Below are 17,024 nucleotides of genomic sequence, written 5' to 3' on the forward strand. Positions count from 1 at the left end.
GTCCCTGGAGCCCAACTTCAGTCGCTCCAGACTCTGTCTCAGCCCCAAAAGAGCCCGAGTGCAACGACACCGGGCGGGAGGGGCGGCCACGAATCCCCGGGTTGGCATCTCCGGCGCCCCTAGGGGGAGGGGCGCGGACGGGGTCGGGCCCCCGCAGCCTCCGCTAGGCCCAGCTCACCGCGTCTCTCGGCTTCGGCTCCTCTCCGCCCCCCGCCCTTTCCTTTCCTCCCAGCGGCGGCCTCCCTCCTCCTCTGTCCCCCCACCCCCACCCCGCCCGCCACCTCCCCCTGGTTTCTCATTCCTGCCACTAGCGCGCTCCGCGGCTCATTCCGCGGCCGCCGCCAGCCGAGGGTAGAGTCGCTCGCAGATGCCGCGGGGGCCGCTCGCAGCAGCCGCGGACTTGTGAATGGGACCCGGACTGGGACCCGGGCTGGCACCGCTGCGCTCGCCCAGCGCTAGGGACCGACGGCCCGAGCTCGCGCCCACCCTCCAGGGCCCCAGGTGAGGCGCGCCGCGGTGCCTTTCTCTCGCTTCTTGCCGGAGGGGTGTGTGTGTGTGTGGGGGGGGGGGTGCTCTGGGTGAGAATGTGCTGGGGATGAGGTCTGACTGTAGAAGGTTTCACTAATGCCAAGGAAATGGGGGGGGGGGGCGGAGATAAGTGAAGATTTGTTTAAAAATAAAAACAGGGAGAAGGGAGCCAGCCGTGGGCGCGGGCAGCGCAGGGGGCACGGGCGCCAGATGTGCGCTCCAGCCTCTTTCCCCTGCTCCGGCCTCCTCTGAACTCCGCACCGAGGCAGCGGGAGAGAGGGTTTGCCCCCAGCTGGGTTAAGGAGATGCAAGGCTGCGCCCCGGACCCGCCGACTGCCCCTGGTCAGGTCCCCGGGGAAAGTCACCCACGGGCAGTGCCCTCCCGCCGGCCCGCCCGCGCTGCGCCTCTTTCCCAAAGCGGCGACGAGACCCTACTCTGCGGGGTTCCTACCCCTTTCCCCGGATCCCCGCTGAACGCTCCCAAAGGCTCAGCCCTCCGTTCTAGACTGCCGGGGAGGCCCCAGAAAACCGGAGGAACCCAGCTCGCGCCCGCGATTCCCCCGCACTTTAATAGCTTGGGTTTGGGTCCGCTGACTGCGGCTCAGGCTGCCGACTGCGGCGCGCTCTCTAGCCCTCAAGCCGGAGTCTCTCGGGCAGCTCCGGGGGCCGTTCATCAGCTCCCGCCAGCCCAACGGGCGGTCTGTGAGCGGTTCACCCTCGGACTCTGGCTTGGGGTTGGCGAATCCTGACGGGGTCAACGTTAAGTTTGCAAACCAAACCTTCCCCGAAGCCTGCGCCTCCTTCCGGAGCGCCCAAGCCTCTCCAGCACGCTCAGCCTCCCTCCCTCGGCTTTGTTGGGGAACTGGGGGCCGAGGGTGGGAAGCGCGCAGTAGCCGGCAGGATGGGCCGGGCGGCTGGGAAAGCACCCCTTCACCCGTCCACCCGGCGGAGGTGGGGGAGAGCCCGCTATAAAGAGGAGCGTCCCCCAGGGAAAGTGGGGTCCAGGAGGGCCCTGAGTCGCTTCTCCTTATCCCTTTCTCGCCCAGGCCCTGCTCTCGCCGGGGCAAGGGGGCCGCCGCACGCCTCCCTTTCCCGGGTGAAAGGTTTTCTGGATGCTAGAAAAAGCCCTGTTGCTTTTGCTGATCGTGCAGCAGGAATTTCACGGGCCATTGCTCTGCTGTTAAGAAATTGCATCTTTTAATTATTTAATAATGCCATCCCTGCTTGATGACGGGGCGCCCCTGAGGGGTGGGGGGCGGAGGGCTGTTCTGAAACCCTGCCGCGTGAGGGAACGTAGACCTGCCTGAAGTCTGCCCTCCCGTTTTCCCCCCAAGGAAATCTTGTTCGTGTGGCTCTGAAATCTCCCCTTGTTTTCCTTTTCCGATCATTCCTATTGGTTTCAAATGAGGCAGGGAGTAAGTTTTCAGTTTAATCACAGAGAAGCCAGGATAATTAATCTGGCAAGAGGCTGGATCAATTGCTTTATCACTTACGCTTGCAGCCGACGTCGATGGTGTTTCGGGGCGTCTGGATTCTCCCGGGATGGGGATGAGGGCAGTTCCTAGGAGCCAGGACCCGCCAGCATCTCATCAGCACCTGGGCCCGGCTGGGTTTTGAGTGCTAGGAAAGGAGGAGAAGAGAATGGGGCTGACCTTCCTTTCATTAATCCCGGGATAATTTTTTTCCCTACAAATACCACAGAGGCATCAGCACCCAGAAGTAACCACTGCCCAACCCCAGCTGCAGGGGGCCTGGCCTTCCTTCAGTAGAACAAAGGAATAAAAGTTGTGAAACAAAGGGGCAGAGTTGTGGCCAGTACCAGAGAGCCCCCAAGCCCCTCCCGGTCATTGAAGTTTGTTAACGGTAAGATCCGATGCGAAGTTTTAGAGTTGGCCAGTGGGCCCTGGAGTTCGAACCTCTGAAACCCGGCCCAGGACAAAGGGATGTGAGGAGAGGTCACGCGCAGACCCGGCAAAGGCATCTGGGAGGCAGGGAGAGTTTGCTGGAGTGAGAAGTATCGTAACATCTTGCGTTGGAGACACTGCAAATGAATGCCTCAAACATGTCTGGCAGCCACACTTGATTATCCATAATGATTTCTGTTACTATTTACATTGTTATGTCAGAGCCTGCATAAGCTGGCCATTTTGTTCCATTGCTGGAAAAAAGAAATCACCCCGACCCTACCCATCCGGGAAGGGAAGTGAGGTGCGTGGGAAGGACAGATAGAATAATCTGTTGAGGCCCAGACATGCAGATTTACTCAGACGGGGCTTCTTGCTGACTAGAAAAATAGGCTTTTAAAACAGTTTGCGTAGAAGCGGTGGACCATCTTGATAGCACTTCAGAACTTCCCTTATGTTCAACGTTCTTATCAGAATGCCAGACAGTAAAATTACTAGAATCCTAAATTCTATTTTCAATTAAGATGCAATCTTGTGTTTAAAAAAAAAAAAGTTATGGCTCCCGTTTTTTTTCTACGATCCAGAATTCATATTGTCTCTATGTGGTGGTAGCTGTGGACATGTATGTTTAATTGTTTATTTGTGCGAGGAGGCGGGACAGGGTTACAGGGAGGTGCCATGATTTGGGGGAATACAGATCAGGGCCAGGCTCCCTTAGTGCTCTCGTCTTCGTACTTCGTGGTTTTTCTTCCACTCTGAATAGCACGACATGGCTGCTTCGTAAAGATTCTGCTTTGGGGACCCTGGGCTGGGGAACGCCATGACGAGGACCCCAGGGCTGGATTTATAGTGCCAGCGCGCAGCGTGTCTCCGAACCGCGCCTGTGACCGTCTGTGACTTGTGACGTTGACAGGGAACGTCAGCGTTGGCCTGCGACATTCAGATCTGTTTTCAGAGCCGTCTAAACAGACCTGCAGATCTGAGTTCCGTCTTCCCTCGCTTTCCTCCCGTGGACAGGGGTGGGCAAAGGTAGGTTGACAGCTGTTGGCTGAGAAAGAGACAGGCGGGTTATGGTGGTTACAGTACTTTTATGAACGGTGTTTCGCGTGTCTGTGACTGTCAACCTACTTTTGCCCACCTCTGTATGTGGACAGATGTTCAAGAAGCATAATCATTTCGTTTATTTTCAATATTGATTTTCTCACTTTGATCATAGGCATAGTTAATAAATAATAATAATAGGAGGACAGTGGCTTACAGAGTTTGAAAGTAGGTAGCAAACCTTTTTTTTTTTTTTTTAGTTGTCAAGTTTGCAGAATGACTGGATCCCTATGGTTTTCTCCCTAGAAAATCTGAGCAGTGTGTAAGCGGCCCAAGCCAGTGATTGGAGAGATTGACGTGTGTTTGGGATGTTTTTCCTCCTTATGAAATTGGTTATTGTTTCATAGAAAGTTGCCTAATTTGTCAAAAAAGACTCATTCTAGATTTACCAAGCAGTGTGAGTTGTCGGCTTTTCCAAGGAAAAGTTATTGCCTCTGAAATGTGTACAGATCGTTGGTCTCTATAAATGTGTGGTTTAATTGACTGGAGGAAGAACATCAACAGGTCTGTTTAAAAAAAAAAACAGCTGGAGAAAGTCGGACAAGTTCTGGTGCACCAGTCAGAAAACGAATCAGCTATTCCGTCTGCATTCCTGTGATAGCCATCCACAACCTCCTCAATGGGCAGGAAGGACTAAAGAAAACACTCAAGGAGCATAATTAGACATCTTTTTGCTATAATTTTACCCTGACATTCAGAGCCTTGTGAGGCTGTGGGAATGCGCTCCTGCGCGGAAGATTGCACTTCTGGCCACTAGAGGGCAATGGCGCCCTTCCCCAACCTTCTGCTCGGGGCCCATCTGCTTTTGAGGGCACCATGAAAAGCCGCTTTGTTGCCACCAGCCTTGCCGGGCCCTCTCAGGAGAGACCGAATTCAATCTAGTTGTGGTTCAGGCTACTGCTCGAGCAGTTTGTCAGCATCAGCGTCTTTCTAGGCGGCGGGTCCCGTTACCTTCCTCCGCTTCTTCCCACCTTGGAGTTGCCTGGAAGTTGGAAAACGCTGTTCACTTGAGAAGGAGCAGAAGATGGATGGGGGCTGGGCTGTATGATGAACAAGGTCAACGCTCACTGAAGCAGTGATTTTCTGGCTGCTGGGGGTTTTTGGTGTTTTTGTGTGTGTGTGTGTGCGCTAGAAAGAGCATTGTTTCAGACTCCGAGGGGGAGAGAATGGATAAAGAAGACACATGTTAGCGACATTGCTGTGGTATCCTTGCCTGTATTTTCAAGCGGTTTTGAAGGCAGCCGAAAGCTGTTTCTGATTTGCAAAAAAGAGTAACAGTTTGATCTTTGGTAAACACTTTGGGGCATGGCGTTTTAATGTAACCGTAAATGATTCCCCATTATCTTTAAACCATTCTTGACGCTGGAATACAGAACGTAACTTGAGCAGAGAATACAATTTCATTCAAGACTGGTCCTCATGCAGCTTAATCGTTTGACTTCCCCCCTCCTAAGTGATACGGAAATTACTGCTTAGGATTAAATTGCATAGTTCAGGCTGCACAAATTTATATTTGTTACTGTTTGATAGTGTCATTATGAAAGTTCACAAGAAGCATGAAAAAAGGGCTATATTATAATTAAGAGGAAAGCTCTATTTTAAAAATAAGTACTGTCCTAAGTGGATTCTTATTTGTCATTTTTTTCCCCAACTGAGTGCCTCCCCCATGAACCAGCAGAGGCGTCCTCTGCAGCTCGGAGTGTGCTGGAATGTCCCCGGGAAGGAATCAATGCGAATAGATTAAGGGAGGGAGTATTCAGTAACTCAGGGGGAAGTAAGACACAGTGATTTGTGGACCAGGGCTCGCTTACCACCAGTCTGGTTCACTTTCAGTTTTCTCATTGCTCTATGGTTTACTTGGGCTCCAGCAGCTGCGAAGCTTGGAATTCTTGTGGAGATAAAGCGTTGTCCTCAGAGCCTCTGTGGCCAGGGTTTCTGCTCAGGCAGAGCACAGGGCGTGCTGGGATGATGCGTGAGACAGGCGTGTGAGAGAGAAGAAGCGAGGGAGGAGGAAAGGGGAGGAAAAGGAGTGAGGCCCAGTGATGATGCTGTTTCCATGGCAAGTCAAATACTGGTCTCTCCGGCCCTGTCTGTCTGTCTGTCTGTCTCATTTAGACCACGTGAGACGCTGGATCCAAAGCTATTGCCTTCTGGCACTGGGCAGTCCCTCAAAGGGCGTGAGTAAGCAGTGCCTTTTTCTCCACTTTTCCCGGCTGTCACTGATGGAGAAAAGTCTTCATTCACTTCGTCCACGATTTCCCTTATTTGTCTGAAATCCTCCCAGCATGGTCCTTTGCCCTGGGCATGATAGGGCGAGTTGAGGTTCCGTCTCTACTTTCCTTAAAGAGGATGGCTTCAGGCTCAGCTTCTTCCCGGATGTGACGATCACCTGACATATAGCCACAGGAGTTCGGGGAGCTCCGCCTTGATTTCAGCGTAAGAAAGCATGGAGCTCTCTCTCCGTCCTTCACTAGGGCTCCGTCAGGGAGGGCAGACAGGGAGAAGGTAGCGCAGCAGGCCTGCCACCAATGCCCGATGCAGCGCAGACACACAACCCCGCCCCAGGTCTCTGGGACGTGATTCCCGGATCCCATCCTGGGGGCTCAGGCCTGTGTCCATTGTCCCCGAGGCCTGGACCGGCTGTTCAGACCCAGAGGCAGCAATTTTCGGTGACAAGCCAGGATCGGGGTGAGGAGAGTAGGAGACCAACACACACAAGTACAGAGTTCGACCCTGGCTCTCTTTAAAGTGTCCATTTTACTCCTCTTGGATTTTCTCCCACTCAGCATGACTTTTAAAATAGGGCGTTACAATATTATTCCTCTTGATCACCGAGGTTGGTTTGTTTGTTTGTTTTGGTGTCTCCTTACATTTTGTGCTTGCCCGACTCCCCTGGTTCCAGCCCTGCCCGGCATTGGGATCCTTCTCCCGTCCAGCCCCACTATCTAGCGTATGACCAAGAATAAGCAGCATGGCTTCTCTCAGATGGAGCACCACACCTGGAAAAATGGAGCTAATAATAACACCTATGTCCTAGGATTGTTGTAAAGATAGAATGAGAAGTGAGTGTGATGCCTGGCTCACGATAAGCACCCCATAAATGCTCGGGCATCCGGGATTATGTTTTACGGCCTCACGCTGGCAGGTAGCAGTTCTTCCTGAGAACGATGAGGCTGGACTCCTGCACGAGCGTTTGCTGTTAGAGCGAGGCTTCGCCCAACTAGGATGAATGGCTTATTCGGGCCTGCCCTTTTAAAAATTATAAGTGTAAGTGATCCATCCTTCCACCCTTGAAAATATTCAAGAGGCCGTTGAGATTTTAGAGATAATTATGGCCTTTGAAAAGGCCCAGGTTCCCACCTTGGCGGTTCCTCTCGGTTCACCCACGTTTCGTATGGGATGCTGTGGTACATCACCTGAAAGTGCCGTCTTACTGGGGACGTTTGCTAAGTGAGTGATGAGAGAGTCATCGCCAGGCTTGCTTTCCTTGAAGAGGGACTCATTGCTATTCCAGACCAGCTTAAATGATAATTAGTCTCTCGACAGATCATCACCATTTCAAGTCTATTCCTGTTTGTTTTTCAGGGAAATGTAGTTTGGGACTTGAAGGGGGTTGAGTGAGGAGTTTCGGCTCCTGAAGATACCTCAGTGGAAGAAGTAAGGGCTTGCCTTGTCTGTGGTCTTCCTCAGGGCCCCCCCCAGAACAGCGCTGTGATTTGGCAGTGTTGAAAATAATGGCAGCCCTCCGCCCCACGCAGCCCTCCGTGGTTTTTCCAACTGTGTTCACTCCCTTATATCACAGGCTGGGCTGTCTAAGGCTCTTGGACCTTCCAGGTTGTCCTGCTGTGTCCCATCTGTAGCGGGCCTGTGTCATCTGAGCACACTTTGCAATGACAGGAAGTATCTGCCTGTGTTTGTCTGGAAACAGGGAGAGGAGAGAGCCAGCTTTCCGGGAGGCTGCTCTGTGCTGGGTGCTGTACCTGACACCTGATTTATCCTGTGCAGTCACCCAGCGATGAAGGTGCTGTCATCTCCGTTTGACAAGTAGGGAAACTGACGCTGGTCTCAGCTCATGAGGCTGGAGGAAGGACAGCAGGGTGTCCAAGCCCATGACTCCACCCATTTTCTCCAAAGTGTGATGCCTGTCGCAAGCCCGGGCTTCCCCAGCTTTCTGGAGAAGAGCAGCTGGTCAGAGAGCTGAGCAGCTGCTACCCCCAGTGTCCCCGCAAGATCCCGGATCTTGTGCATAAAGGGAGCTTCCGGCATCTCTGGTCTGACTCCTCTCAACAGGTTTCCTGTTTGCCGGTCATCCTTCAGCATCTTAAATGTCCTGAGGTCAGCCGTCAAACCACCCCACAGGGATCCCGGGACACTGGAGGTGATACATGAACTCTGTTCATTAGATTCCCCCTTGAAGCAGGAGCTGACGGGTCCCTCTTTTGTAACTTTCTCCTACTAGTTGCACTTTGTCACGGCTCCCCATCACTTTTTTCCGTGTAACACGTATTTGAAAACTGGTGTCCGCTGAAAGTTAAAACCCAGCGTTTGTGGAGCATGAGCTAGTCTCGGGCACTGTGCTGAGAACCTTCTGTGGCACATGAGGCTTACTCACAGGGGCCCTGTGAGCTGTGAGATTATTGCTCACATCTTACAGAGAAAAGACAAAAAAAAAACAAACAGAACCACTGAACATGTCCAGGTTCCGCAGCAAAACTGGGGTTCCAAGTCAGGCATCTGGAACCAAACTTAACGGCGGTGTCAGGACGCCCCGGCGTTCTGTGCTTCGGCTAAGCCGATGGGCAGTTACCATTCCAGACCTCTCACCATCCTCATCGCTCCTGTCTGCCTCCATTCCATCGGGTCACCGTCCCCTTTAACATGTGGCTTCTTACATCAGGCTCCCGACGGCAGACAATAACCACTGCCCGGCAGGTGCACACACTACTTCCTGTGACGAGGGCTGGATGGCCTCCATTGCCAGGTAGAATCCTCAGGAATCAGAGAGCTGAAGCCGGTAACCGAAATGATGAGCCATCCCAGTCGGCCTCCATTTAGAGGTGAGGCTCCCAGGGACACGGAGGAGCCATGACTCTCCTACAGTCCCATGACAATTTAGGGGCAGATGGGACGAGAATGGGACTCAGTCTCCAGGCAACCACTATGTACGTGCAAAAGGTGTTTGTCTGTTTGTTTTAGAGTGCGTATACCTGTGGGCTGATTTTTACTGGAACATTCTCATCAGCTCAAGTATGTGTGCATGTGTGTGTGTGTGTAAAGGTGTGTCCCATGTGTCATGAGCAGTTACCTTGTGAGACCTGAAGGGGAGATTTGGAACGAATGGTCTGTTTGGAACGAATGGTCAGCAAGTCCAGTGTCCTTTGATGCACCGTTTGACAGTGTTTTGCAGAGGGTTCCATTAAACCCTGGTGTTCAGCTGTGTCCTTAACAGTCACCTACCCTTGACCTCTCCCTTCCAGGTTCCATTGATAATGCCGGAAGAGCTGTGTCCTCACCTGGCCACCCCTGGGTTCACAGGGTCTTTGGGCAGGTTTGGGTGGAACTCAATTCCAGGCCCCTTCCCTTGTCATCTGCTTAAATGAAGGGCCGCGTGCAGGGCACTCGGAGTGGTCAGGTCACAGGGCTTTCCCTCAGGAGAAGCTGACTGTATCCACAGCACAGAACACATCAGTTCTGACCATGTGACTTCAGGCTGCCCACAGGAAGGGAGCCAAGGGAGGTGTCAATAAACGGGGCCATAGGAAGGACAAGTCCCATCCAGTCCAGTGGCCAAGAATGCTTTGGGGACGGAATGACAGAATTGCAGTCCTGCATGGTAAGTAGGGACCCTAGAGGCCACCCAGACCCATGCATCCCGGTGCTCCGGTTGTGGCTGCTGTGTGCCGCGGATGACTGGACCATCGCTAACCACCGAGGCACCAGGAACTTCAACTAGTAGAAATGCTTGCTGAGACTGAGCCGAAGCCTGTCTCCCCAAAGGTCGTCGTCTTCTCTGGCGTCGTGCAGAAGAGAGACAATCTTCCTGCACAGCACCATGACTCAGTGTTTAAGCTTTCTGCTCTTAACACCTCCAGAGTGAACACCCCATTTATTTTCCGCTCCAGCCCCCCTCGGAAGGACTGCAGACAGAAATCTAGTCGGCTAGACTCCAGACTATCAACTCCCTTCTACACACTTCTTTTATTGCCGCCCCAGGCTATATTACATTAGCTTTTATTGCCAGCCACATCACCCCGAGGACTTATGCTCCACATTTTATTTGCTTATTTGTTTCTCCTTATGTGCTGCTGCTAAGTCACATTTCCCCACCTGTCCCTGTGCGCATGAGACATGAGGAGGCACCGTCCGTGGCCCCGGAGCCCGGTCTGCCCCTTTCCAGCTGTGCAGCCTGCTTCATCTCTCTCTCTCCCCGCTTCCCAGTAACACGGAGTCTGCCTTGTAGGGTGGCTCTGAGATTAAATGACACTGATACATAAAAATGCTTAAAAGTGCATGGAATGGACTGGCTGTGACTATCGTCTGTTGTACATCCCATCGCCAGGTTCAGTCCGTTGACCCAGTCTCCTTAAACATTTTTACGTCTGTTATCCAGAATACCTGTCATAACTCTCATCTTTGTGCTGCGGGTTAGTATACTGGGTCACCAACCTTGCGTGGCAAAAACCAAAGGAAGCAATGGCCGGAACCAGAACATCTGCATAGAGTCAGGGGCAGAATCTGGCTTGAGCACACCAGAGACGCCTTTCTGTGTGACCCCACACTGGAACACAGTGTTCTGCGTAGTTCTGGTCATGCTTGTTGGTCATTCGGTTGTTTGTTTGTTTGTTTGTTTGGCTGCACAGCGTAGAAGCCCCTTCCTGTGTTTGGAGAATCCCCCACGGTGAGATTCTCTATAGAAAGAAGGGCCTGCCTTCGACTCGAGAGGCCGGCAGGGCTGGAGAACTGCTTCTGTCCTCTCCTGGAAGCTGAGCGCCGATGTGGCGTGCCTTTCCAGGGCGTTTTAACTCGGACTAGTTCCTAACCTGGGCACGGCCGCAGTCACTGGCCCTCGGAACCCGCCTGGCTCTGTGGCAAGGCCTGGTGTGTGGTTCCGACGGCCCAGGTGTCTCCCTCTCCTGCTTTCCTAGTCTTTCTGCGAGAACCGGGCTGCCCGCCGTCTGTGTCCATGGCTTTGAACGAGGAAACCCCAAAGACTCCCATCCCTGGCATATCCTTGTAAGACCGTTGTGAGAGCCCGCACCCACTGCGGTGCTGTGTGGCTGTGTCCCTTCGAGCTCCTCTCGAGTGCTGAGTGGAGTGATGACCGTCGGGTAGTTGGGTGTTGGGGTGCGAGTTAGAGCAGAGGGGTCTTCCTGAAACACTGACGAGTCCAGCTGGGGCTGAGCAGGAATTGGGCTGGACAGGGGCCCTAAGCCAGAGCTCAGTGGAGGAGGCGGGGTTTCCACAGTCAGCTACGGCAGACGACACAGCAGCGAGGTGAGTGATGGGCAGATGGTTTCTTGGAAGGCACAGGGCAGGTTGTGTGTCCAAGGTGCCCATGGACACTGGCTGTGAAGCCAATGCAGAATTCCAAAAAACGTCCAGCGCAGGCTAAGGCCAGATGCGGGGACAAGAGTCCAGATTGGATTCTGGTCTGAGGGTAACCAACTGGAAAGGAGGGTTCTGAGCCAAACATCTCGGAGAAGCCAGGTTGGCATGCAGAGGAGCTCTCCGGGCATTGATGAAAGACGCCTCCGTAAGAATGGGCAGACGGCCCCCTGTCACGTGCCAGTGTTTGGAGGGGACAGATTCCAAACCCTGGCAGTGTGGCGTCTGGGTTGGCCCAAGGACGGGATGATCAGGTAAAAGCTGGCGGTGCTGACAGCTGGGCGAGCTGGGGCAGCAATGTGGGCGGGGAAGGACACACAGGAAAAGGCTCCCTCTGCAGTGGGTCCCCTGCTGTCCCAGGACAGACAGGGACAGGCCCTCCCAGCATCGGGCCCCCTTCTGCACCAAGGCAGCTTTACTGACTTCATCAAAGGAAGCAGCCCTACCTTTCCAGTGAGCGAAGCCTTCGGGGGAGGCTCGGGCTTTCCAAACTTCTGAGACTCGGTAGTGGTGTAAGAGGCCAGGTAGTGGAACCGTAAAATGGCTTTGATTTTGTGATTGATGGAGCCTCTTCCGCAGACCTGTCCCAGTCACTGTCCAGCGGCCCTGAATTCCTGGAGCCGTGCGTTATAATTTCTCCATGATGCTCTCCGGTGGGTCACAGTGGACACAGACCCAGACCACAAACCAAGGATGACCGCCCAAACATGGGCGAGGCGGGCTGGGCGGCTGGGTCAGAAGTTACCTACTTTCCTTCCTCTGCTTATTAAAGCATGCATATGTAAAGGTTTTAAATATTTAACAACATAGTTGAAGGTTCTATAAAATATTTCATCAACAGTATCAGCAAAACTGTATTTAAATTCCACACCCAAATTGAGAATCAGGGTTCATTTATGCAAACAATGGCAGTCCACAGCACTTTGCCCTCAAATATCTCAGTAACCACAGACGTCCCTCTTGAACTGCCTCTCTCCGGTCTGTGCTTTACATATAGACACAGCTGTAACATAATATCATTTTCCCTCTTACTGTTATTCTTGGAACCTAAGCGGCACTATATCAACGAACTGTCTCTATTAGTATTATTATCTTAGAGGGAGAAAATTGCAATTTAGCACTTAGAGCCGGGTACACGGGCCTTCAAAGTAATGCATTGGTGATTCTTGTGTTTTACTCATCACTGTTCCCACTGCAAATATCGCAGAGAATCTTCAACTTCAGCAAATCTCGGCAGTGCACCTGGGAGCATTCGTTAGGGGACTGATGCAGCCGGAGGGACGGATCCCGGGGAGTCACTTCAGCTGCCTGGTCCCCATCACTCCATTCCCGCCGCGCCCTGCACGCCGGAGAGAGGCACGCCTTGGGTTCTTCCCTTGGTAGGCGCATAACTTTCGTCTCTTTGCTCACGCAAGGAGAAAGATCACCTGTCAGCAAGTGTGTGGCCAATTGCTGACAAATGTTCCTAACTAGGCTGCCCTGTGGTCCCCTCCCTCTCGGCAGACCAGCCTGACACCGCTGATGAATAGCCATGTGGCCGTGGGCAAAGCAATTAACCTCAGTTTCCTCATCTGTAAAGTGGCCTTTTGGGTCCTTTCCAGCTCTAAAATGCTCTGGCTCTCAGGTCCACTTCCACAAATCACTTGGCTTCGTGCTTTCTGACCATCCCATCTCAGCCCTCTAGAGATGAATGCAGACAAAATCATCGGTATGCGAATGTACAGACTCCGTTTTCCCAAACAGAATGCGCCTGCATGGGATACTGGGCAAGATACGCCTGCAGGGTGGCAAGACTGTGACTCTGGGGAGTATGCTCAACGCCAAATTCAGGGCTTTGAACTTCACTCCCTAGGTCCTGGGCAGCCTTCGCAGAGCTTGGACAGGGGATTCATGTGTTCAATACTTAATCAGATGCTTTCCGGATCGGCCTGGAGAAGAACTGATACAAAGGGGCGGAGACTTTGAACAAGGAAACGGGCAGGGAGGGTACAGAGGCTGAAGCTGGGATGAGGGCGGTCTCGTTATTATGATAACGATTTGTGTGTACTGAGCATTTATTGTGCAACGTGCACATACTGAGCTCAGCACTTTCCACAAATTATCTCAATTCACCCCCACAACCACAATGAGGTAGAAGCTGCATAATTATCCCCATTTATGAAACATGCAAACCAGGATTCAGGGTAGTTAAACAGCCTTCCCTGGTGTTGCGCGGTTAACAAAGGGATCGGCGGGGAGGCGAACAGGGAGATTGTCTGTTTTTTACTGCTGTGCATGGGAAGGCAGATTTAAGAGGCTTCAAGGGGCAGGTTCATGAAATGCGCTACTGACTGGAAGAGGAAATGGGGATGGATGCGTTGTGAAGTGTATGGCGTGCCCAGGATGGAGCTTTCTAGAGGCCATCCCCTTGCCCGAAAAGAGGAGCCCCCGTATCACGTGGATGGACAGTTGGAAAGGATTTGAACTCGGGCCCTGCAAGATCCAGAAAGCGTTGCGTCCAACATTAATGGGCTTTGGCTTTCTCTTCACCTAGGAGGAGGTAAAGATGACATGAGTCTTCTGTTTTCTCTCACGTGCGACTTAAATTTTAAAAGGATGTGTTAGGCAGAAAAGAAGTTGTGTTTCCAAGATCCATGTCCTTCCTTGAAATTTTGGTTCCTCTCCTGCCCTGGCAGAGAGGAACTGAAGATGTCACCACGAGTGTCACATCAGAACATTTATTTTGTGCCTTGGGTTTACAGCGTGTTCCTAGGGAGTGTTGAGAGAAGATCAGTAAACTCGGTCATTGTCTATCAGTGGGCACTGTCCCCTGGCACAGCACCATGGCCTGTGCAACGTATGTAAAAGGTAGAAGGAGAGTCGCATTGCAGCTCTGATGCATATTAACAAGGACCCAGGGTCCTGAGGTACAAGAGAACCGTCCACATTGGATTTTAAGAGGACCTTGGGAGGATCACGTTTGTTACCCGAAGCTAGGACTTCAAAACAAAGTAACGGCAAACGCCAGCCTGGCAAGGTCTCGTTCAAGGAGACAGAGGCCACAAGGCCTCTGTGCTTTGTGCTTCTCTATCTGCTCTAATATTCCTGGAGCATTTAGATGGGCGCGGCATTCGATCCGTCCTTCTGCCCATCCCTTTGTTGCCAGCCCGCCCACTGGGGGACAAGAGGGAGCTTGCTTCCCTTGTCTGGGTTCAAGTTTCCTCTTTGGTAGGCCGAGGGTTAGAATGGCAACTGGCTTCCCCACAGGAGGGATCTGAAAGGAAGTCTGCGCGCTGTTTAAAAAGTCCGAAATGAAGTTCTGATCACCCCACTTGACCCAGAGAATGCATGCGCTGTTCTCTCAACATCTCCCCCCGGGGTTCAGATTTTTACTCGGACAATAAAAACAAAATTGACGGTAGGCTCTTGGGAACTCAGAACTTAAGTCGCAGTTCTGGCAAAGAGCCTTCCTAACCTGTCTCTTGACTCATTTAAATTAACAGTTGTAAAAACAAAGCAAGTGAGAAAAGCTTTGTGGGTAGGAATGTGAATTGATTAAATGCGTGGAAATAGCATCACCCTTCAAGGATTGCTTATCTTTGCTTAATGTTGAAAATATTGATGCTATCTCTAGTATTGTTTCCCTTGTTTTCACATTTGCATGGGAAGCTATTCAATTAGCATCTTTTTTTTTTTTTTTTTCCCTGAAGATGGTTTCCTTCTGTGGAGAGTGTAGCAGCTTGGCCCACTGAGCATGCCTTCCCGGGCAGGGCCGACTGGGCTGCACAGCAGAGCCCTTGGGGAAGCAGCACCTTTGCCCGCTGTCTTGTCCCTCCTGCCCAGGCTCGGCTGGGTTTGCCACGGGAGAGCGTGGAGGAGGCCACCCCACTGGGAGGGACTGTGCCGATGCAACTTTCATTTTCATACCGAACTGAACATGCAATGAGTTTGTGGGGAACGATCATGGCTAGTGCTGAGGGGCCGGACTGGATTAGGACTGAGGTGTGACTGCTGCTCCGTGAGGTGACCTTGTGCTGTGGGGATGTGTAGATGGAGGTCACCCGGGCTGCTGGACCCAGTGACACCCCCTGGGGAGCGCCCGGGGGGCTGGTCCTGGCAGCAGCTCACCCCGGCTGGGCACACTCCTTCGTCTCCCGCTGTGTCTGGCTCAGCCTCTGCCTCATCCCTGTGTCCTGCTGGAACCCTTACAAAACCAAACCAAATTAAAAAAAAAAACTGTGTATAGTTCATTCTCTATGAAATTTATGCTTTCCTTTCAACAAAAAATATAGTGTCCACTGGGTCTGCAAAGCTGGGCCTGGAAATCCGGCGTGGTTTGGGGAAGGACTGAGAAGACTTTAGTCACTCATTGCAGTGAATGTGTACACAGTGGTTTTAAACCTCTTAGTTATCTCTGAGGCCAGAATTCTTTTGGCCTCATATGTCACAGGTTAACCTTGGAATACATTTCCCCCAAACACTCAACAATTCTTACAAGATCCAGAATACCACGAATATGCTGATTTTTCAAAGTCATCTTAGGTTTCTCCTCATCTTTCAGCACCCCCCCCAACTCTGGCTTTTTTTTTTAAGCTAATGGGACACAAAATGATTTAAACCCTGTCTCTCCCCAATGCTCTGTTGTGCCTTCACAACAATAATACTAAACATGCGTGCCCTTCCTCACTGACCTTGGCATGCGCCTCAAGTTCATTGCTTCCTTCAGTTCTCTTGAAGACAGGGAAAGGCTGACGGGAATGTGGAGCAGAGACCGACAGCTCCAGTGATGCAGGGGGTTCGGACTCCAGGGTTCCGGTCCCGCTGCCACCCCGTTCCAGCTGTGTGGCCAGCTTTTATGCCTCAGTTTCCTCGTTTGCCCACTGGGGCCTACAAAGATCCCAGTGAGTGCTTAGCGAGTCACAGGTATATTATCAATACTATGTCTGTTCTGCCCCGAGACAGTGGAGGTGCAGTGAACTTACACGTCTTACTCTGGGTTATACAGCTCGTGAGTGACAGGGTGGAATTCGGATGCAAGTTCAAGGACTCCCACCCCATTGGTTCCTTTTCATTCCCTCTACTAAAGTTGACTAAGCTGTTGATTCTTCCTTCCACACCAAACCCTCGCCTGGATGTGGTGGGGAGTAGCTTTCCAGTGCTTATGAAGCCTTCCTGCGTCACTTGGGAAGAAACTGACATAAATAATGCTCTCTCGCTCAGCGTGAGTTATGTTTGCATAGCTCTGAGGATGTTAGGAACTCAATTTTCTCCACCAAATCCTTTGTTTTTGAGCTTCTGCAGGGTTATAATTGAAATTTCAGCACGATAGCTCTCCAAGCTGGTGCTGTGCAAGAGACATATTATATAACACGAGCCACATATGTGAGCCACACATGTAACTTCACATATTCTAGGAGTCCAATTAGAAAACAAAAAAGGAATTAGGGGACATTCATTGCGATCAGGCAGCTTCCACTAAAACTGGATTTTTCTCCCCTGAGAGGAAGTGCCACTCTCCGGGAAGGGCATGGAATTGTCCCCTCCGAGGCCATTAAACATAGCGACTCTCCATCCGACCACCCTGCATATCATCGGGAAGGGCCTTACCCTGGTGCAATTCCCCCGGTTGCCCGCTCCCTCCGACCTCCTTAACGTCGCCATCTCTCAGTTGTTCTGAAGATACTTTTCCTTCTCAGAAAAGAGACACTGTTTCTTAATTTCCTTCGTTGGCCACTCACCTCAGCGTGTTCTCTTAAATGTTGGAGAGTTTTAGTGCTTTCTTCCAGGCATCTCTCCTATTACACTTGTTCTCAGGGATGATGGGGAAACTTGATAGCCTCATCTACCATCTTAATTAACACCGGCTACCTCTCGGGCCGCATTCCAAACTTACCTGAGCAAACCTTT

General features: G+C 51.9%; 1 protein-coding gene across 2 annotated transcripts in view; it reads left to right on the top strand.

The window, feature by feature from the left end:
- The first annotated feature begins 311 nt into the window (after positions 1–311).
- CDH11 (cadherin 11) overlaps positions 312–17,024 on the top strand; it is a 134,476-nt gene continuing 117,763 nt past the window's right edge. For both annotated transcript variants that reach the window (XM_037041591.1, XM_037041592.1), the window contains exon 1: positions 312–501. The gene's annotated coding sequence lies outside the window, so the exon portion shown is untranslated. The remainder of the gene's footprint in view (positions 502–17,024) is intronic.

This window comes from Sturnira hondurensis, unplaced genomic scaffold (assembly GCF_014824575.4).
Source record: "Sturnira hondurensis isolate 20B ecotype Veracruz unplaced genomic scaffold, ASM1482457v3 Scaffold0003090, whole genome shotgun sequence".
NCBI lineage: Eukaryota > Metazoa > Chordata > Mammalia > Chiroptera > Phyllostomidae > Sturnira > Sturnira hondurensis.